Source organism: Coturnix japonica, chromosome 37 (genome assembly GCF_054131305.1).
Source record: "Coturnix japonica strain WE chromosome 37, WE-NBRP24, whole genome shotgun sequence".
Lineage (NCBI taxonomy): Eukaryota > Metazoa > Chordata > Aves > Galliformes > Phasianidae > Coturnix > Coturnix japonica.
In genome coordinates, this window is record NC_140699.1 from 3,846,383 (window position 1) to 3,870,021 (window position 23,639).

Below are 23,639 nucleotides of genomic sequence, written 5' to 3' on the forward strand. Positions count from 1 at the left end.
GTCCTGGAAGGGTTTGCCATGACTGCTGGGGAGCAGGAGCCTTCCCGGTCACCTGAGCTGGGTATGCCTGAAGATGCTTGCATGAATGATCTGAATGAGTGGTCTTCCATGTCTCCACTGCAAATAAAAGACAATGTCAATCCCCCTCACACCTGCTAGTCCTGCATTCATGCTTGGAGCCTCTGTCTTGGTATCAACATCAGGACCCTGGGATCTTTCCTGGGACCCAAACAAGCATAGGAAGCTTATTCAAAATTGCTCTGCTGTTAGAAGCTGGCTAGCACTAGAGAAGTCCATGATGTAAGTGCGTCAGAAATATTCTGCACTTCTACAGCCTTTTGTAGGGCAAACCATGGAATAGAAATGGAAGCCCATTTATTTAGGGTTTATCTGTTCTCCCATGCCTCAAATAGGAACTAGCATGAACGCTCTCAGCAACCAGTTGTTGGTAAAAGGAGAATCAGATAAAACAGTCATTAAAGTAATCAATAAAAGATTCAATGTATCAATCGATCCCACTTAGCAAAGTGATTAACTGAATCACCTTAACTGAAGTGTGTATGCCTAACTTGATATCTTTCTGATGCTAACTCCATTTGTTGACACAAAGGGTAAGGTGGGCTTTAAACACTTTCTTCTTTATGTGTTAGTTATTAAGAGGAGATTACCTCAGCCAGTTCTCTGAAGAATCAGGGGTTGCTGAGAGTAGAAAACCATGCTTTATGCATAAAACCGAGCTACAAAACCTAATGTAGGCCAAATATTCACCATATTAAGGGCTATATCATTACCGTAGTGTAGAGTCAAAAGATGGTTTTCTGCTCTTAAATTTCTATGGTTTCCTGATTTTGAGGTCTTCATAACTGAGCTGTACTTGTCTGATATCCAGGGCAGAGTGCAGCAATATCAAAAAGACAGACAGATGAAGATCTGTCATTGTCTTCATTAGAAGAAAACTGAAAATTAGGAGTCCTAGCTGATAGTAAAGACTACCCAGAGGGATGGGATGACCACAGAGACTGTGCTGAGGATGCATTATAATGTGTGATAAACACTGTGAAGCAGTGTTGCTCCAGGAAATGCTCCAATACAACATAGAAGCAACTTTTAATGTCTTCTAGTCACAAGCTGTTCATATCTAATGTATATTTTACCCAATGTTTTCCAGTTCCAGAAGCAGAGGATGCCTTTATCAACAAGCAGAAGGTGCAGAAGAAGGTGAAGGCTGCACCAACAGAAAATGCCACGCTGAGCTGCGAGGTGACCCAGGAGAAGACGGAGGTGAAGTGGTACAAGGAGGGGAAACTGATCACCTCCAGCAAGAAGTTCAGGGTGGAGTCAGAGGGCAAACAGCGTCGGCTGGTGGTGAGCCAGGTGGAGAAGAAAGATGCAGGGGAGTACAGCTGCGAGGCTGCTGGCCAGAAACTCACCTTCAAGATTCATGTCACAGGTGAGAGAAATTGTTTTGACTGTATTGAACCCCCCAACAAAGAAGGAGGGGAAATTTAAGTGGTTTGACACATTCAACCCCAGCATTCAGTGATGTAGACGGTGCTTAAATTCTGTTTCATTCATGTGCTTTTCTGTTTGCCTTCCGAAGCTATGAACGCAGAGGACTTGGGTAGCCTCAGCTTAAGACAGGCTGGAAATAATTTGGGAATTTCCCTGGGGATCTCAAGTAGATGCAATGATAGCAAAATGAGAAGTCAATAATTACAGGGGAAATTAAAGGTTATTAAAGATATCTTCAGGGCACAAGCACACCCCTGCAAATGCTTCTTCCTAAATAGTCTCAGAGACAGCATTTGGTCACAATGCTAGAAGGCGGCACTGGTGGTTTCTATTAAATTAAAGAAACCTTCAACTAAAAAGGTTTTCCCGTATTTTCTTTTGTTTTCTTCTCTATAGCAGGTACAAAAGAAATGCTTAAAAATAGAAAGGCTTCAAGCTGGTGCTTTTCTTTCCAGAAATGGAGGAAGACAGGCGTTCATTTATTAGGAGAGTCTGATAAGAAAGTGGAACAAGGCTTTTTACCAGGGTCTATAGCAACATAAGAAGGGGCAATGGTTTCAAAAGTGAAGAGGGTAGACTCAGTTTGGACATGAGAAATGTTCTTTATGATGAGGGTGGTGATACACTGGAACAGATTGTCCAGTGAAGGTTGTGGGTGACTCATCATTGGAGTGTCCAAGGCCAGGCTGGATGGGGACCCTGGGCAGCCTCATTTAGTGAATGATGTCCCTGACCACGGCAAGAGGTTGGACTGGATGATCTTTAAAGCTTCCTTCTATACCCAAACCGTTCTATGATTCCATAGGGGAAACCATTTTATTACTGCCTCTGAAAACTCAGGAGATATTAGAACTGTTTTCAGAAATAAGTAGGTGAGAAAAATACATTTCCTCACTATGACTTAATCACAAACAGAATTTAACCTTGACCCTCACCTGGCTTTTGCTGGCAAAGCAACTTACAGCTGTCAGCTTGTTTGGAAAATTAAATGCCTGCCCCTTGTATGAAACAGACTTTTCAATGACTGCATATGCTGGTGTGCTGCTGGACAGTGGGGAAAGGGGTGTTTTTTAATTTTTGAAGATTTTGGAACATGATACTGGTGGAAATGAAAACAAGTTTAGGGCTATCTAAACTGTTTTGGTCTGGCAGGGAGGAAGTTCTTCACTGGCAATTGATATAGTTCAGATGTTGGCATTCAGTTCTGTATGGGAGATCACAATGTGAACCACTGATTGATCAGCTGAGGCAAGTGTGGGGTCAGCTGTGGGAGCACAGGTGAAAGTTATGTAGCTGTGCTCCCTGGAGGGGTGGAGTTCAACTCCACCTCCTCTGAGACCTCATTTAAGGGCTGACCCTCACTGAGGCAGCATCTCTTGGAGATCGCTCACCAGGGCGGATTGCCTCAGCTCTGGTGAGTTCCCTTTCCCTTATATCTTCTGTATTTCTACCATTTTGCTTGTAATTGTTATCCTTGTTAGTACCAGCATAGTTACTGCCAATACATTTGGCGAGCCAGCCAGGAGCCACTGACTTGGCATCTAGAAATATAAGGGAAAAAAAAAAAATGTCCTTTGTATGGAAAATCTTTAATTGGTACAAGGGGGAGAAGTCCACCCCCTTAGGGACATGCCTTCCTGGACAAATTCCAGGTTTTGAGGCATCCCCATATTACCAATTAGCAACAATTATTGAACAATGGGGCCCTTTAAGAGTACCAAATAACATGGACGCCTATTGTCTAACTGACTACTTTCTAGGACTACAAAAAGATATCTTAATTATGAAAGAAAAGTGAATGGCTGCATCTATGGCAGCCTGGCCATTATTAAATGCCTTAAATCTGGCAGAGATAAAATCAAACAACATTGCACGTGAAAATGAATTGTTAAAGGCCCGTATTGAAAAATTGGAGGGTGAGATCAATTTATTGACAGGAAAAAAACCGTCATTTTCTTCCTCCAACCCTCAAATTAGATACATTTCATTTAATGACGATCAGGATCCTGAAGAAATGAATCAAAATAAGATCACTAAATCTGATCTAGAAAAACCATCTGAGACGGACTCACTAGAAGTCCGTCCAGTAATAACTCAAAAAACAAAGAAAATTCAAGATCGACCAGCAGGAGTGCCTCCTGATCAATGGCCCCCTGCCGAATCTGTTTTACATGTAACAGCCCGTCCATATATGCCTACTGAACTCATGGACCTAGTGCAATGATTTAGGCAAAGGCCAAGGGAAAGTGTTCCGGCTTGGTTATTATGGTTATGGGATTCAGGGGCAGATAGTGTACTGGTTAGTGGCCCCGAAGTATCTAAGTTGGCCACAATAACAGTACATCCTGCCCTTCGGCAGAGACTGTATGCTGGGACTCAGTTCCCTGAAGAAAACCATTCAATTGTAGAATGGATAATGGCTGCTTGCCGCATGGTGTGGACAAATAAAACTGACATGCCAGTAAACACAGGGATGTGGTCTTCTATGGAAGACCTTCAAAATTATATACGCGAATTAGGTATGAGAGAGGCTATCTACAAAGACACATTCGATAGCCCTGATATGGTTAAATTTTCTGCGGGAATGAGGGACCTAATTTTACAGCAAGCACCCTCTCATATGTATGGAACCTTGGTTTCCATACTTAATCCAGTAGTATCCGCAGAGGCAGTAGTCCAACAAGCCGCCCAGTTGGTAGCAGACCTCGGAGAAACAGCGTTTACGAGCTAAGTGCAATATCAGGGTGATTGAGGATGCCGAGGCTTTTCCAATAGTGCGAGCCAGAAGATCGGCCCCGCGAACTTCTCGGGCAGGACCTGTTAGGGTATCCCGGAAACAAATGTTTAATGATCTGCTCCGGGCAGGCGTTCAGTTTTCAAAAATTGATGGGCAGCCCAATCAGGTTCTCCTTCAGTTGTGGAAGCAACTGAAGGATGAACAAAAATTTCAGAATAAACCCAAAAGGCCAGGGATAAGATTTATAGAGCGGTGACCAACAACAACATGGAATTTAGAACATTTTATAGTTCCAAGTAGGAAAAAGAAGCCACCTCAGGTGCCTCGGGTTATGACACCGGAGGTATCAGAGGTAAAAGACTTGAATCTGGCTCAGTTCATGGCATGACGAGGGATGTCAGTCCCCCTAGGGCCTCTAGACGGGACCGGAGGCCCTATGTGGAACTGACGATATACTGGTCCCGAAAGAATATACAGAAGGTTATGGCCCTAGTTGATACCGGGGCAGAGACATCTATAATATATGGAGACCCAACTAAATTTAAAGGTAATAGAGTGATGATTGGAGGTTTTGGGGGACAAACCATTCCGGTCACCCAAACCTGGGTAAAAGTGGGGGTCGGGCGTCTTCCACCACGGGAGTACAAGGTATCCATTGCCCCAATTCCAGAGTATATATTAGGAATTGATATCCTGTGGGGTCTGGCTCTCCATACAACAGTGGGAGAGTTCCGGTTGCGGCAGAGATGCATTAGTATCCGGGCAATCCAGACAATATTGAGAGGCCATGCAAAACATGAGCCTATTTGTTTGCCGAAGCCACGCCGGATTACTAATGTGAAACAGTACAGACTCCCGGGTGGGCAGGATGAAATAACAAAGACGGTGCAGGAATTAGAAAGAGTGGGTATTATAAGGCCTGCACATAGCCCATATAACTCCCCAATATGGCCAGTGCGAAAACCGGATGGAACATGGAGGATGACAGTAGACTATAGGGAATTAAATAAGGTCACGCCACCTGTTCATGCAGCTGTACCCAATATTGCCTCCCTAATGGACACACTAAGCAGGGAAATCAAAACATATCACTGTGTCTTGGATTTGGCGAATGCATTCTTCAGTATTCCAATCAGCGAAGAATCGCAAGATCAGTTTGCATTTACATGGGAAGGGAGGCAATGGACTTTCCAGGTCCTACCCCAAGGGTACGTACATTCGCCCACTTTTTGTCATAATTTAGTGGCACGTGATCTGGCTAAGTGGGAAAAGCCAAATAATGTCAATTTATATCATTATATTGATGACCTCCTGTTAACATCCGATTCGTCAGAGGCGGTGAGACAAGCAGCAGATTTGTTGATAGCTTATCTGCAGAAAAGAGGGTGGGCTATAAACCCACAGAAGGTGCAAGGTCCGGGGCTATCTGTAAAATTCCTGGGAGTAATTTGGTCCGGGAAAACCAAAGTACTACCCAGTGCGGTAGTAGATAAAGTCCAAGCGTTTCCAGTCCCTACAACATCAAAACAATTGCAAGAATTTTTGGGTATATTGGGGTATTGGCGCTCCTTTATACCTCATTTAGCTCAGCTATTAAGGCCATTATATAAGCTTACAAAGAAGGGTCAAACATGGAATTGGGGAAAGATAGAACAGGATGCTTTCCAACAGGCAAAACTGGCAGTTAAACAAGCTCAGGCGTTGGGTATATTTGATCCGACCCTCCCAGCTGAACTAGATGTTCATGTTACTCAAGATGGTTTTGGCTGGGGCCTGTGGCAACGCCAGAGTTCTGTTCAAACCCCCATTGGATTCTGGTCTCAGGTTTGGCACGGAGCAGAAGAACGATATAGCATGATTGAGAAACAGTTATTGGCTGCCTATTCGGCAATACAAGCAGTAGAGCCGATAACGCAAACAGCAGAGGTCATAGTTAAGACTTCATTACCAATCCAGGGGTGGGTGAGAGATTTGACTCACCTTCCTAAGACGGGGGTGGCCCAAGCACAAACGGTGGCACGATGGGTCGCCTATCTAAGCCAGAGAAGCAGTCTGTCTTCATCTCCACTTAAAGAAGAACTACAGAAGATCCTAGGCCCAGTGACGTATCACAGTGATACATCAAAAGAACCGATGGTTGCTCCACCAGAGAAGAGTCCCGTTCAGGAAGGAAGATATCCTATTCCTGAAGATGCCTGGTATACAGATGGGTCCAGCAGAGGCAACCCGAGCAAGTGGCGAGCAATAGCATACCATCCCTCTACTGAGACCATCTGGTTTGATGAGGGGGATGGTCAAAGCAGCCAATGGGCAGAATTGCGAGCCGTGTGGATGGTTATAACTAAAGAACCTGGTGACGGCGTCCTGAACATCTGTACAGATAGTTGGGCTGTGTACCGGGGGCTCACTCTGTGGATTACGCAATGGGCTACCCAGGAATGGACTATCCACGCCCGACCGATTTGGGGTAAAGACATGTGGGTAGACATTTGGAATACGGTCAAACACAGGACAGTATGTATCTACCATGTCTCTGGTCATCAACCCTTGCAGTCACCAGGAAATGATGAAGCTGACACACTGGCCCGAATCCGATGGATTGAGAATTCACAATCTGAAAGTATTGCCCGTTGGTTACATCAGAAGCTACGGCATGCTGGACAGAAGATAATGTGGGCAGCCGCTAAAGCATGGGGGCTGCCTGTACAACTATCTGATATCATTCAAGCATGTCAGGATTGCGATGCTTGCTCAAAGATGAGACCGAGACCGTTGCCTGAAACAACATCCCACATTGCTAGAGGATATAGTTCTCTTCAGAGATGGCAGGTCGACTACATTGGGCCCCTCCCTCGGTCTGAGGGGGCGAGATACGCCCTGACCTGCGTTGACACTGTAAGTGGACTGCTGCAAGCCTATCCTGTACCAAAGGCAAATCAAGCATACACAATTAAGGCACTTACTAAACTGATGTCTGCATACGGGACACCTCAAGTTATCGAGAGTGACCAAGGGACTCACTTCACTGGAGCGATGATACAGCGCTGGGCAGAAGAAAACAACATTGAATGGCGATTCCACCTGCCATATAACCCAACAGGGGCAGGCCTTATTGAACGTTATAATGGTATCCTTAAGGCTGCCCTGAAGACAGACTCTCAGTCCCTGCAGGGGTGGACAAAAAGATTATATGAAACTGTGCGGGACCTGAATGAAAGACCTCGGGATGGCAGACCCAGTGCCCTGAAAATGTTACAAACTATATGGGCCTCCCCTCTTAGGATCCAAATTACAGGCACCGATAATAAGGTAAAACCGCAGGTTGGTACTGAAAATAATCTTCTGCTCCCTGCCCCTGAGAATTTAGAACCGGGAATCCATAAGATAAATTGGCCTTGGAAGGTGCAGGTAGGACCCAAATGGTGTGGCCTACTTGCACCTTGGGGGAGATTATTGGAGGTGGGAGGTTCAGTCACCCCCTCGGTGATAGGTACATGGCCTACTGACATCGTGGTCAATACTCCGGCCTTTATTGCTAAAGGAACACCTATTATGTCCCTATGGCAGATCAAGACTCCTCCTCTGGTGCCAGATATAGTTATACAGCCACAGATATCTGGCCAGAGGGTATGGTATCGGAGGCCGGGACATAATCCAGTACAAGCAGAAGTATTGACCCAAGATAAGAATACGGCCTGTATCTTGCCCTGGAGGGCGGATCTTCCCCTCCTAGTACCCTTGAAACATCTATATTACTCCCCTTAAGATTGATTCTAAGCTTCTAGGACCATTACTCTGGACTGATGAAACGCAGACGGACCTGCACTTCAAGATGATTTGTCTCCGGTAACATCTATCAAGCACTGGCCCATGGAAGATCATGAACACCCATCCAATCATCATCATTTGAATAATATCAACATCTAATGCGACGGGAGATTGTATCAGCGTCGTGATTGGGTCTCTGTAGTAAGGGGAACTCACCTAATCATTGGTTCACGTTGTGAAGGGGTGGAGTGTATGGGAGATCACAATGTGAACCACTGATTGATCAGCTGAAACAAGTGTGGGGTCAGCTGTGGGAGCACAGGTGAAAGTTATGTAGCTGTGCTCCCTGGAGGGGTGGAGTTCAACTCCACCTCCTCTGAGACCTCATTTAAGGGCTGACCCTCACTGAGGCAGCATCTCTTGGAGATCGCTCACCAGGGAGGATCGCCTCAGCTCTGGTGAGTTCCCTTTTCCTTATATCTTCTGTATTTCTACCATTTTGCTTGTAATTGCTATCCTTGTTAATACCAGCATAGTTATTGCCAATACAAGTTCATAGCACTGTCAGGAAATGTGAGTGGGAAAGCTGTCCTCAACGGTACAGTCCAAAGACTAATTTGGGCGTTTGGGGAAGGCTGTGTAGAAAAGATTCATGTCTTAAATGTGCCCATTTGCCTTCAATTCCAGAAGCAGAAGATGCTTTTATCAACAAGGAGAAGGTGCAGAAGGAGGTAAAGGCTGAACCAACAGAAAATGCCACACTGAGCTGCGAGGTGGCCCAGGAGAAGACGGAGGTGAAGTGGTACAAGGAGGGGAAAATGATCACCTCGAGCAAGAAGTTCAGGGTGGAGTCAGAGGGCAAAAAGCGTCGGCTGGTGGTGAGCCAGGTGGAGAAGAAAGATGCAGGGGAGTACAGCTGCAAGGCTGCTGGCCAGAGACTCACCTTCAAGATTCATGTCACAGGTAAGACAGGTGTTGTATGAAATACAGCAGAGAACAGTAAAGTAAAATCTAGTTTCCATTATACAGTGATCCAGGTGCAGTAGTCTGTGCTGAGGTTTTTTCCCTAGACTTGATTGCCTGGGTTTGTAGAAAGTATTTGGTTTCAGTATGACACAAAGACCTGTTTCAGTCTGTCTGTAGAATAATAATTACTGATATATGTACAGTGGAAGCAATATTCAAGATATTATTCAAATCTCTCCTGTGCCTGAGATCCCAAACTGTAAGTCTTGTTCACAGAAACATTTGACTAAGATAAGTATGTGCAGTGAGGCTGGAGTGCATGTTCTACGTGCAGCCTTTCATGGCAGGAGAAGCAGGAACTTCTCCTAGTAGTACACTGCCTTTTTACTATGCCTTTATGTCGGAGGCTGCATCTGGATAGGTGAGTCTGCTACTCACAGTAAGAGACCTGGTAGAGCTGACTATTCCCAGAGCTCAAAGTAAGATAGATATCTGGAAATCACACACAAAGAACAAAGGACTGCGTTGGTGAGCATATTTCCTTTGTGCCTTTGACAGTCACAGTTGTGGCAATGGTAGAGGCCATGAGGAGTCTGTTCAGGAAGCCAGGAGTACTGTTCTGGGTCATGAAAAGGCAGCCAGTGGTTTGACTATCACACGTTTATGTGTTTTGATGTTTCACAGTGGGTTTTAAGTTAAAGGAACTCAGGTTTTGGTTGCCTGCAGGTCAGATGTTCTTTTGGGTTCAATATGTTTGCATAGTGACTTGCAACCATGGGACTGGTGTTCAAGGACCCTCTTGGTTCCTTCAGTTCCTAGGTTCTTTCTTGCCTAGATTTGACACTTTGTTTCAACAGAAGAGCTGATATTCTCTAGTGAAGGCTATTAGTTTGGGCACAAGTGGTAACCTAAACCTGTTCCAACCTGTGCATACAAACCTGCAAGATGGTCTCATTTCAGTCCCTCAGTCAATACTTTTTCTTTTCTTCCCTCAGAGCCAAAACCTGTGTTTATAAACCAGGAGCAGGTGCAGAAAGAGGTGAGTGCTGCCCTGGCAGCAAGTGCCTCCCTCAGCTGTGAAGTAGCACAGGATACAACCGAAGTAAAATGGTACAAGGATGGAAGACTGCTTGCCTCCTCCAGAAAGTTCAAACTGGAATCTGTGGGCAAAACACGGCGTCTGGTTGTGGAGCAGCTGGAGAAGAAAGATGCTGGAGAATACATTTGCGAGGCTGCTGGCCAGAAGATGACCTTCAAGTTGGAAACAACTGGTGAGCATTCGCTTTGGGAGCACTAAGCAGCTGTTTATGTGGCTTAGAGGAAGACTGGCTGTCTTCTACCCTGTGGGCATGGGACAGCCACAATTCCCCCTGGAACAATATCAATGACCCACACCACTAATTTGATTTTCCTTTTTAATGTAGTGGTAGCGAGGTGAAAATGTGGCTGTGGAATATTTTTGACTAAGGAACTTCTACTTTAATTTCTAGATGCACTGAATTACCCTCTAGAGTGTCTTTCTGAATATATAAGCAACCATGGGTGACTATGATCCTGATTTATATCTAGGTTCAGGCTTACTTTTTCAGTTAGGTTAGATGAATAGCTCCAGAGAAGATAGGGAAATACAGCAGTTCACTGATACCACGTGTCAGAAGAATGCAGCTCAGTGCTGTGCAGTTTGCTGCTTCATTCCCTCTTACAAGTTGCACCCAAGGCTGGAAAAGACCACTGAGATAGCTGAGTCCAACCCCAGCCCACCCTCACTGTACTTACACAGCTTATTGTTGCTATACAAAACAGCTTCTCTGTAGACAAACTGAGTTAGTTCCATTAAGTGGCTGAAGCCGTAAGTGATCCAAGGTGAAGCATGATCCAAACTGGAATTTAGCTAATTGTAGTAGGGAATCCAAGCCTTAATGAGATGAGTTATTTAAAATATGAGTCCTCCATCTAAAACAGCATTGAACTCTTACCCTGGTTGATGATAGAAGTGAGAGTTGAACAGCAGAAGTCTGAAGTTATGCTCCATATTTCTCATCACTCAAGAGAATATTTGAGTATATTAATTCCTTTGGCTATGTTAGATCTCATAATGAGGTCAGCTGATGTTCTTTAAATGCTCGGAGTCTAGCAATGTGGGGAAGTGGACTGCTATTTGCTGTTGAGCTTTAGGCTAAGAAGCCTGATTTTAGAGGACCTGACTTCCCCTTTCCCTTCCCCTCTCCTCCCCTTCTCCCTGGATCGATCTCGCATGGTTTGAGAATGATTTCAGAGCAAGGTAAATGAGGAATAGCCATGTGAAAACCTGTTGTTTACTGCACTATAAAAGACATTTAGTCAAAAGACAAGTGTGTGTTCCATGCTTAAGATTACAGGAGATCCTAGAAACAACTCACCTGTTCAAACCTGTAGTCTGGCTGAATATTTTATTGTCAGTTTTGGTCAGGAGGAGATGCTTGAGTAAGACAAATAAAAGGTCATGGGTAAGTTGGTCCTTCTTGTGATATACTTCTAGGCTTTCATCAAGGAAAAGCTGAATTAATCCAAATAATTATTGCAGAAACCACACCAAGAACATGAGAGTGAAATTTCAAATTTCTTGATGTGATGGTAAACTTTACCTCGTTCTGCCATTCCCCAAATGTTTGTTTCCTTATGACAAGAAGAACTTTGCAAAACTAATTCTTTTTTCAGTCTTGTGTGCAACACAAAAAGAGGTAAATTCTAGGAGGCCACCTGAAATGTTTTTTCCATCTGGAAGGATCCATTTAAGAGCACCCATGGACCTGGTTATGAACAAGTTTTCTTCTTTGCAAAGGCTGTTGCTTAATTAGCAGATACTGTACCTGGGAGAGGAAGAGGGAAGTAACTTGTTTTGGAAGTCCTGATGCTATTCAAGCATTCAAGGCCAGGCTGGATGGGGCTTTGTGCAATCTGGTGTAGAGGGAAGCATCCCTGTCTACAGCAGAGGGGGGTTGGATCTGGATGATCTCAAAGGTCCCTTCCAACCTAAACCTTTCTCTGATTCCTTTGATGATTCTATTTCTCAGATGCTGGTGTGAAATCTCCAACCTCTCCCCATTGTCTTTCAGTGCGGCAGATGAAGCTGGTGAAAGGTCTGCAGCCCCTGGAATTCCCTGAGAAGGGAACTGTCACCTTTTTGGTGGAGGTGTCCCATGAGGATGTGGAAGGGACTTGGCAGAAGGACGGCGTGCGGCTGAAGCCTGCACCAAATATCATGATGGGTGTCCAGGGGAAGAAACATTCCTTGACACTTTCTTCTGTGACTCTTGAAGATGCAGGACTCATTTCCTTGAAAGCAGAAGGCATTAATTCCTCGGGGAGGCTCACTGTGACAGGTATTGGTTGGTGCAAGGTGTCATTATCTGCTCCTGTCCCAGATTACTTGAACAGCAGAACCAGCTTCCCTTCCAGCTGCAAAGAATGTTATGCACTGGGCCATTGCCACTAGAGTATCCCTCAGATATCAAGAGGATTGTTGGAACGTTATTGTCCCTAGCACAAGTAATGATAATGTGCTCAAAAGAATAGGTTTTTTTGTTGTTAATTACAAGTTCTAGTAAGCATGGAGAGTAGGCACTGCCTTTCATTATTCCTTATGCCAGATGCTCCTAGAGACCTCATTCCCAACTAAATCCACATCCTTCTTTCTCCTTCTCAGAATTGCCTGTGAAAATCAGCAAACCATTGGCAGACATTAGCGTCACTCAGAAGGACAAGGTCACATTTGAGTGTGAGCTGTCCAGGCCCAAGGTGGACGTCAAGTGGTTCAAGGTATGGCATGTAATGGTATTTTCCTTTCTGACTTCTCTGGAAATGAATGAGAGCCTTTAATTTCACTTCCAAGGGATGCGAGTCTGAGCTTTTGCTTGATAGCTTTTGCATTGCTCTCTTTTCTTTGTGTTCTTTTACTTGCCCAGATCAGCACTCTTTGTTATAATGCCCTGAGTTCATTTATCAAGTAGAAATGGAAGTTTGTTTTGGGTTTCTTGTGAACTCCTGAGGTCTTGCTGTACAAAATATTGTTGGTTGGAGTACAGTCTTGAGCTTCAACTCTAACACAGAAATTCTCAGCCAGGATTTTGTAGCCTTGTTGTGAACTGGGTTTTAGGGTGAAATCTGAGTTTTCTTTGCACCTGACAGTGTGAGAATTTGCGCTGGCACTTTGTGTACCTCCCCGGTGCTCAGCTGTTCCTTCCCTTACTTGGGGATAATGTCATTTATTCAAGGTGATGTCTAAACGGGCTTGTTAACAGTCCTCCACAGTGCTTTAAGCTGTCATAGGTCAGCCAGAATTTATGCATGTTCTATAGCCATTCCTACATGTTGAAAACACTGCACTGTGCTTAAGCTTCAGCATATGTTCCAGTAAGCACAGTTCCATTAATTCTAGGGGAGTGGGTGAATTAAGCATAGATCTGAAGGCTCCCTTTGCTCAGTGCAGAGATGGAAGGACTCATGGAGATCTGACTTGATATTTTTCCTTCTAGGATTGGAAGGAGCTCCGTCAAAGTAAAAGAAGTGGGCATTACTTCCCAGGGAAATAAGAGAAGTCTTATTATTCACTAGTGTGAATATGAAAATCAGGGAACATGCACATGCCAAGCAGCTGAAGACAAGACATCAGCTACCCTAAAGGTTCATGGTAGATTCCACTTTCCTAAGGGACGTCTGAAAGGATGCTTTTTTTCTGATTTCCTACTAGATGCTGTCCTCATGTGGCCACTTGGGTTCAGTGTTAGCATGAACATGAACATCTGTCCTGTCCCATGACTTTGGTGAACTCTCATTTTCTCTCTCAGTCTGCAACCAGGTTGGGTTGCTATTTCAGTACTGGCTGTTTTATGCAGGAACTCTGCTCCTGAGGTTAATCTAAGTTGTATCCAGGCCCTTCAGAAGGAAAGGGAAACAGCAGCAGAGAAATATGGTCTGATTCTGACATAAATAAGTGCAGACCTAGAGAGTTAAAAGGGATTGTGTGATGTTCAAGGGACTTCGAAGCAAAGATGTCCCCTAGGTAAGATTTGTGGCTGACATTCCCCATACATTGTGGGCACACAAGCTAAGGAGAGACTAGTGATGAGCATGCAGAGAAGCCAATGATTCAGACAGGTTTGTAGTGACACGACATTGTAGAGTTCTGTCTATTTCTCCTTGGCATAGTTTGGAAAATAAAGATGAGGTGATGGTGGTAACCAATATGGCTTCATCAAGGTCAAGCCATGCCTGACAAACTTGGTGGCCTTTCATGATGGAGTAACAGCATCAGTGGATAATGGGAGAGCAACTGACATCATCTACATGGACCTGTGCAGAGCATTTGATCCCGTCCTGCATGACATCCTGGTCACCGAACTGGAGAAAAATGGTTTTGATGGATGGACCAGTTGCAGGATAGGGAACTGTCTGGATGGTCACACTCAGAGAGCTGCAGTCAATTGCTCAGTGTCCAGGTGGAGGGTGGTGTTGGGACCAGTGTTATTTAACATTTTTGTAGGCAACACGGAGAGTGGAATCAAATGCAGCCTCAGCAAGTTTGCAGATGACACCAAGCTGAGCGGTGCTGTTGATGTGCTAGAGGGAAGGGATGCTACCCAGAGGGACCTGGACAGGCTGGAGAGGTGGGCCCTTGGCAGCCTCATGAACTTGAGTGTGGCCAAGTACAAGGCCCTGCACCTGGGTCAGGGCAATCCCAAGCACAGGCACAGGCTTAGAGGAGAATGATTTGAGAGAAGCCTTGACCCTGAGGAGAAGAGTTGGTGTGGAGGGAGGTGTCCCTGCCTATAGCAGGGGGACTGGAACTAAATGACCTTAAAGATTCAGTCAGTTCTATTGTTTTTCTACCCTTAATTTTGCTTGAAAGGTTTTAGAATAAATGAAATTCTGGTTTCCATGAAAACTGTTTGCAGGGAGCTCCATTGTAGCTAGTAAGTCTATCTTTAAGTTCAAGGGCAATAATGCATTGACTGTGTTGAAGAGAGAAATGACTCAGGAATGGATGATGGTTTAGAATAAAACATAATCCTACTTATTTTCTATGCAAATATGTGTAAGGAAAAGATGCTGCACTCAGTTCTGGAAATACCCTGACAAATATATCTCTACTGTTTCACAGCTGGAGATATCAAGATTGTTAAAGCACTGGAAGATGTGGAAGTGAATGAATATGGGAGTGCATCTTTTGTCTGTGAGATTTCACATGATGAGGTTCAGACCCAGTGGTACAAAGAGGACAACAAGCTGAAGGCTGATGACAACATCAGAATGCGGCAAGATGGTAGGGTGTAAGAGGGGGATCTTTCTCCTGAGTGGGGGGTGGGTTGGAGATCAAGCATATAAGACATCTGAAATGAAGTGAAGAGGGTTCAGAAGCGAGTTCCCCTTTTGTTTTGGGACTGAGGTTTAGGTGGAAGAAGTGACATGGTGGGATGCTTAGTGTGGGAAGTGTGATGCTATCCCACCATCCCACACTGCTGGGAGCAGGTAGGAAATGAGTGCAGTTATTTCCAAAGTGTGGGTGAACAGGGCAGTCAGTTCACCACTCCAATGAGGTTTTGCCTGACAGTGAGTGTGATCCTTCTGTATCAGGTACTTTGAAGGTGACGGCGGCCACATTTGGTCAGTCCTTGTAGAAGCCATGTTTAGATTACACTTTGGTGGGGATGTGGACGTGGGGGAATGGGTGGTTTCATTGACATGAGAGAACAGGCAGTGATGCTGTGAAACCAGATGGATGATGCTCAGCCTGGCCATGTGCCTCAGAGCTCTTTGCTCAAGGAAGCCAAGTGTAGTTGTGGGTTTGCTTTCAAGAGCACAGTTTGGTAGGGATGAGCTGGCGGTTGGACGAGATGACCTTAGTGGTATTTTCCAGCCTTAGTGACTCTGGTTCTCTGCTTCAGGAAAGAGCTACTCGCTGACTTACACACGTGTACAAGTCAAGGATGCAGCAGAAATAAAATCTGTAACAGAAAAGGCAGAATCTCGTGCCCATCTTACAGTTAAAGGCAATTATGCTTCTGATGACGATTTTGATTAAATTATCTTATGTTATAAACGAGCTAACATCCTTTGCTTTATTGTCAAGGAAGTTAAACACCACCAGGGCCTTTCACAGAAATAAAAACTCCTACCTACCTACCTTTCTGCCCACAAAGTATCCAGCTTCTCTTTTGGAATTTACTTTTGCAAAGTAAGATGGATTATTTTCTTAGGAGGTTGATTTTCTACGTTTAGACTTCAGATTTGTGTTTGAACGTTGAGGGATAAAAAACATAGCTTGACCTTTTCTTCATTTTCTCTTGCTGTTTGAAAAGAACACAGGGTTTTGGTTTTTTTTTTAATATATACAATGTTGGTATATATATGATGTTAAGTGTGATAAAGAAAAGGGAGACATTTGAGTTAGCACACTACTCAAGAGTTCAGTCCCCAGCTTTGCCACTGTTACCATTATAAGGGCAAGAACTTCCTGGAAAATGAATTTCTCCTAAGTAGAGTCATTACATTTGAGCTACAGAGACCTTTACTAGGTGAAAACTTGTTGTTCAGAGCTATGTTGCTGTATTTAACCAAAGTAATTATCAATGTCCGTGTTTCAATGAACCTCTTTTCTGTTTCGTAATGCGAGGAGTTTGATATCGGGATGGGAAGGTCATGGTTTGATTTAGATGTTGGACTGGGAATCAGAAGATCTGGGCTCTTTTCAGATTGTCAGTCTTATTGTCTGACTTCTTAACAACATTCTTTTCTTTCTATTATTTTTTAATGATGTTTCAAGGCATTCTGAGATGATAGGTGTAGTGTTCATGTGCAGTAATGCTGACGTGAGTAAGTGGGGTGATAATGTAAGGGTTTTTTACATTCCTTCTAAATCTCTGCTTTCTCTTGTTCCATCCTTCTTAAAGAGCAATCCATTAATCTAGTAAAGGAGCTGTGTGATGAGGATGTGACTGAGCCTGAAGAAGCCAAATTTGAATGCGAGATATCCATTCCTTCTGTGAAACCTCCCAAGTGGTATTCCTACGTGGGGAAGTCTTACAGGCTGGCAGAAACTTGATTATGCAGCAAGAAGGCACCATCCACCAGCTGACCATACCGAAAACCACCACTGATATGACAAGCACCATTCAGTTCTCAATTGGCAAATCAAAATCCACAGCCAATCTGCTTGTCAGAGGTAACATATCCAGGCTTGGTTTACATCATGAAGATGAAGAATTAATTAACGTACAGCCTTCCTTCACTGGGGTCTTTGAAATATTGTGTGTGTGTCTGGAGGTTCTGCTCCATTTCCAGTTCAAAGTCGTTGGACACTAAATGAGACAGCTGCATCTCAGTAAAAGATCTGTTTGAATAGCTGTGATGTGCTTACTATTCAGATCTACAGAGCTGAGGTTTTGTCCTTGGCTATACCAAAGAAGTCAAATCAGGTGAAATTAATTGTATTTCTGAACTAGACAAGTTTAAGTTTGGTAGCACCTAAATTTGATGCAGTTTGTCATTGATTTCATCTGAAAGAAACTTGCAGGCTTTTTATCTGCTGTTGTCCCCAGCATAAGAGTCTCCATTCACATCCTGAAGTACTTGTTATATTTTCAACTCACTCTTATTTGAATAAAAGCCTCAACAATTGGGAGCAATTTAATAAGCACAGAACAAGAGCTGGACCTTGCATTTGGTAGATAATATACAGTATTACTTTGTAGAAATGTAGTTAATGGCATTCCCTATAGACAATCGTTTGTTTTATCTTTAGAGTCGTTCAAAGAACCATTGTGAACATGACATTAATTGGAATGGAATACACGCAAGAGACTTTCCTCTTCTTCCAATTGTCCTCATCCTTTCTTCTCTTCCACCCCTGCTTTGCAGATTACCATATAGAAATCACCAGGAAGTTGGAGGACAAGACAGCTTTGGAACATCATTCTGTCATTCTGTCCTGTGACTTCAGGCCTTCTCCAAAGGTTGTGAAATGGTTCAAGGGCCACACACTCATCAAGCCCTCTGAGAAGTACAAGATCAAGAGGGATAAGCATTCAGCAGAGCTCAAGATTCTGAAGCTGAAGCCCGATGATGCTGGTGTGTACAAGTGCAAGGCAGGAATTGCAGAGACTGAGGCCACGCTGACAGCTGAAGGTATGAGCAGGGAGGGTGGCCTCTTCCATGTCCTATTTCACCTCAGATTTCTCTTCTTGAGGTTGATTTCTGCCGTTCTCTCCTGCTAACTTTATAAATGTATAATCTTCACTGAGAAGATTACACAAAGATCATCTAGTCCAACCATTCTACCACATCCCAGTATGATTTATAGTAACAGTGGTAACAGTTCACCTTGTTTCCCCACAGCCCGCAATGTAGAAGTAACGAAGCACCTGCAGGATGTAGAAATTGAAGAAGAGAGCTCTGCTGTCTTCTCCTGTGAGCTGTCCCATAATGACGAGGACGTGGAATGGTTCCTGAATGGCAACCTCCTTTACACCAACAATTACAATGACATCAAGAACGTTGGCAATTGCTGCACACTGACAATGAAGCAGGTTAAGCCTGAGGATGCTGGCACAGTGACAGTGAAGTCAGACAAGGTGTCAGAAAGCGCACCTGAAGGTGATAGGTGGGTCTGATCACACCCCTCCTGGATGTAAGAGATGCTAAGGAGCTCCAGTTCATTCTATTGTGCAGCAGTCCTGCTTCTAAAGCTGACCTCTCTGGGGTGAAAAGTCATCAGAGGCTTTCTTCCAGTGGAAGGTTCCATTGCAGCAGATATCAAGGAAGGAGGATGGTTTTGGTGTCCTGCCAAAGCATTCCATTGCTTTTTATCATCATTTTACTTAACACAAGGAGAGTTACAAGAGCAGTTTCTTTTACTGCTTCAGTAACATGCAGTGTCAATGCTGTTGTCTCCAAGGATTTATGACTGCAGGGAGAGATCATTCAGTGTGTGTTTTGCCTCTGGGATGACTAATGACCAGGCTGTGAGCAACCTGATCTAGCTGTGAATGTCCCTTTTTATTGCAGGGGAGCTGGGCTAGATGGCCTTGAAGGGTCTCTTCCAATTCTAAGGGTACTGTGATTCTAATCTGCTCTCCCCAGCAATTAAGCTCTTTTACTCTATGCGCTCAGAGTTTGAAGGATTTCCTCTTTCTCCTTTCTTTTGCATTTGGTGGAAGTTTTTTCCCCAGTATAAACATCTGATGTGTGAAATAGAAGATAGATAAAAGGAGTCAATAAAACAGGAAAATCAAAAGTGTTCAGCAGCTTATCCTCTTAATCCTGTGGCCTGCTGTATGAGCTCTGCTCCATGTGAGGGCAATGCCAGCTCTCCAGCTTTAGAAGAGCTGCATCCCAATTACTTCATATGATATCATTCCCACCCAAGGCAATGCAGGCTGTCCCTCCTGTTCCCTGTATTCTCCTACTGATTAGTTCAGAATTCCATAAAGTGCATTCAGTCAACACACATGAAACCGCTTTATGTTCTATATTGGTGTCGTCAGTGCTGGTAAAGATTTATTTATCCCTCTTTAAAAATCTGAAAGCAACTGGAAATGTCTCAACTTCTGTATCACATTGTTCTGTTTTGCCTGTTTAATTGCAGAGAAGCCTGCTGTTTTCGTGAAGTCCTTGGATGATGTTTTTGGTGAGGAGTGGGGTGTGATTAAATTGGAATGCGAAGTCTCTAAAGAGAAGGTCAAACCAGTGTGGAAGAAGGACGGTGTTGTGCTCACTTCTGGCAACAAGTATGAGCTGGTACAGTCTGGGAAGACCCTATGTCCCCTTATCCATGACCTCGAGAAGTCAGATGCAGGTTTCTATACCTGTGATATTGGCAGTGATGTTGCCAAATCAAAAGTCGGCATTCAGGGTAAGTACTGTGGAAAGTGAAGGAGTGCTGAAAGCACATTCAGTGTGGTCACTATGTCTTACACCTATTCCCCCACGAGCCTTAATAGTTTCTACAATAGAAGTGTATTACTGCAATTTAGCACAGTGATGTCTGGAAAATTCCCATTGCTTTTGATGTAAATGTATCTCATTTTGCCATGAAAATCACCAAACACATCAAGAATGTCCTGGAAATATTTCCTTTCTAAACATCCCTAAAATGGAGAAATGGTTTGAACACCAGTGGGGGTAGGATGGTAACAAATTAGCTAATAGAAACATTTAATTTCTTGTCATAGGCAAAACCCTTTTTCTCACGCAGCATCCTAGAGTTGTCCTCTCTGTTAGGTTGTTCCCTCTGTAGCTCATTGAATCTTCATTCTGCTCCATGGACTGAGCTGCTCTAATTGTAGTTCTTCCAGAGCAAAGACAAGAGATTCACGTCTCTTTTTTTTTATAGCTTTCTGGTAATTCTGAGTGGAGAATGTCTTAGAGAATACATCAGTAAGGAATGCAGCCATGTTCTGCAAATCCTGAGTTAAAACACCAGTACTGGTACTCATGTCAGTCACAAATGCCTTTTCTCCATATAAACCTCATACTAATGTATCTCTTACCTTCCAGAGCTGAATAGTGGCATTACCAAACAGCTGAAAACCACTGAAATCCAGGAGGGAGAAGATTGTACTTTTGAATGCATTCTGTCCCATGAAAGCATTGATGAGTTCAACTGGACACTGAATGGAAGCAGAGTGGAAAGTGGTGGGTGATTTAAAGCTTCTAACGTGAGTCGGAAATATACTCTCATTATCAAAAGTGTGACTCCTACTGACGCTGGGGAAGTCGTTTTTACTGCCCGTGGTCTAACCTCCAAAGCCTCTCTGTCTGTGAAAGGTAATGAGATGGGAGAGATTCTGGGGTCTGATTCCTTCAACTGTCTTCTGATAAGATTGTCGTGAGAGCTAACTCATAATATGGTTAAAGTGAATAGCAACCTTCTACTTGAACCTCAAAGCACTGAGAATTTCTCTTAAAAATAAGTAAAAGGACAAAACATTTTACACAAATGTGAGAACTACCCAAAGCACTGGGGTAGTGTTGGAAATGGGCATCTCACTACAGCTTGTTCCATTAACAGTAAATCAGGAATGCTCTGTTGAGGGAACTGTGGGAGCAAATATCCTCTAAGTATAAGCTGAAGGGATGGCCTTCACATCATCTAGCTGTACAACAAATTCCTATCTAGAGCATGTGCATCTGAGAGCATCATCTGAGGCTCCCAGTGTGATGAGTGGAGAGAAGAGGCAGTTTTCAGACATGGTTCATCATCCTCAATTGGGTGGATTTAAGAGAGAATATATGCTGCCTGGAATTCTATTGTCTGTACTTTGCAGATTACTGCTGGCTGTAGGATGGCCTCTGTTGCAAGTGCCTCTCTAACTTATCTCCAGCATGTAGATGCATGTATTTTGAGAGAGGCATCCTACCATAAGTGTATGTTACTCAAAAAGCATGTTTTCTTCCAGGAAAACCTACTGAGGTTTCAAAACAGCTGGAGGATAAGACAGCAGCAGCAGGGCAGGACATCAGCCTGAGCTGTGAGCTGTCAAAACCGGATTTGAACATCAGGTGGTACAAGGATGGCAAAGCAATCAGAAAAAGCCAGAAGTACGACTTGCAGCGGGAGGGAACTGGGGCCATTCTGATCATCCATGACTCTACTGCCAAGGACAGTGGGGAGTACCCCTGTGAGACAGAGGACTCCATAACAAAAGCCAGGGTCACTGTGCAAGGTGAGTTGAAAAGCACACTGGGGATGGCATGTAGAGAAGTCGAGGTAAATATCTGCAGCCTGTGGGTGATGTTTTTCTCTTCTGTTTCCTTGAGCAGGATCAATTCTTAGTTTTCAGAAAATATGATGGATTAAAATCTTTTCCTTAAAATAATCTGGAAACTGAATGATTCTCCAGTGTGATGTGGATCTGGGCAGCCTGGTCTGGTGGTTGGTGGCCCCTTGACAGGGGGTTTAAAACTAGATGCTCTTTGAGGTCCTTTTCTACTCAGGCCACTCTATCATTCTATGGTTCTATGATCTTGGTTGTTAGTGAGCCAAGAAAAGATGGCAATCTGAATTAGTCTATATTGAATATGTGTAATCAAAACTATATGCAGTTTATCAGATGAGATCCTACCAGCGCATGTATAATGGTATTGAACTTTCCAGATATCTACTGGAATTATCAAACCTATGTAAATGGGTGGACTCTGTGGTCTTCTTAGACTCTTTGCATCTCTATGTGATATTCTGAAATGAGGGCAAAGGAGATTCAGGACACCTCTGTATGCTTGGGACTTGTTGGGGTAACAAATCCCTTTGTCCTACACCCTCATCCTTTTTTTTTTCCTTCCAGAAAAACCTAATTACTTTATCAAGGAACTTTCAGATGTGAAAATTGAAGAAAGTGGAAGTGCACTTTTAACATGTCAGAGCGAGAAAGCCGCATCCTTCGTCATATGGAGGAAAGGCATTGCTGAGCTCAGGCCTGGCAGGAAATACAAGAGGGCACAGAAAGGACGAGACCTGCAGCTGTGCATAAAAAATCTGGAGAAAAGTGACAGTGACGTGTACACCTGTGACATTGGTGATGCCCAGTCCAGAGCCAAGCTGGTTGTACAAGGTATGTGTGAGAGCCATATGACTGCGCATCCTGTTTCTCCACTACCAAGACATTATCCTGGTAGAATTTGTACATTTATGGCAGGTCTTTGGGGCTGCAGCTGTCTGGCCTGAATAGCGGTTCACAAGCCATGCACAGAGCAAGCTGCACGGAAAGGGAAAGAACTACCGACTAGAGCAGTGCCATTGAGAACTTTATGTATCATTTAAAAACCAAAAATGCTGATGTACGGTGAGGCTGGTGACCCAGAAATCAGTGTGAACTTTCTATCTCTGACCTTTCTGAGTTACAAATAGTCCTCCAGAGTTCTAGGCAAAAATTCCCTTATGCTGCATTCTGGGTAGTTGTCACGGTTTAAACAAAAATCTACCTGTGTCCGTGACAGGGGGGCCACAGGCAAGTGAGGTGCTAGAAGGAGCTGAACCTTTGTCCCAACTACTTCAGAAGCAGCCCAAACCCCCTCGTACACAGCTAAGATTTTCTCAGTTGGAGTGTAGCGCTCCTCAGACCCTTTATATGCTCGACTCCAAAGTCCCGGGGGTTGGCCATGGGTTTCTCCTAAAGCTCTTTGCCACAAACTCCAAGTGGGACCTTTCTCTCCAGCAGCAGTGTAGAGGATGTTCTTTACATCCTGTCCTGTCCGTACTGGCCCCAAGGCCACGGCACGGGCTATCTCTTGTTTTCTCTGCTCAAAAGCCTGCTGCTGCTCAGGACCCCATGAGAAATTATTCTTCTTCCGTGTTACCTGATAGAGGGGGCTCACTATGTGGCTGTAGTTTGGGACATGCATTCTCCAAAAGCCCACTACTCCCAGAAAAGATTGGGTCTCTGTCTTGTTGGTGGGAGGAGACATAGCAGTGATTTTTTCCATCACATCTGCTGGGATGTGTCGATGCCCATCTTGCCATTTTACACCTAAGAACTGGATTTCCTGGGCAGACCCCTTCACCTTGCTGCGCTTAATGGCAAAACCAGCTTGCAAAAGAATTTGGATTATCTGTTTTGTTTTCTTGAAAATCTCTGCTGCTGTATGGCCCCACACGACAATATCATCAATATACTGCAAGTGT

The 23,639-nt window shown here is 44.1% G+C and overlaps 1 pseudogene; it reads left to right on the top strand.

Moving 5' to 3' along the window:
• Positions 1–1,602: 1,602 nt before the first annotated feature.
• LOC146754970 (obscurin-like) lies at positions 1,603–18,882 on the top strand (annotated as a pseudogene).
• The last annotated feature ends 4,757 nt before the right edge of the window (positions 18,883–23,639 follow it).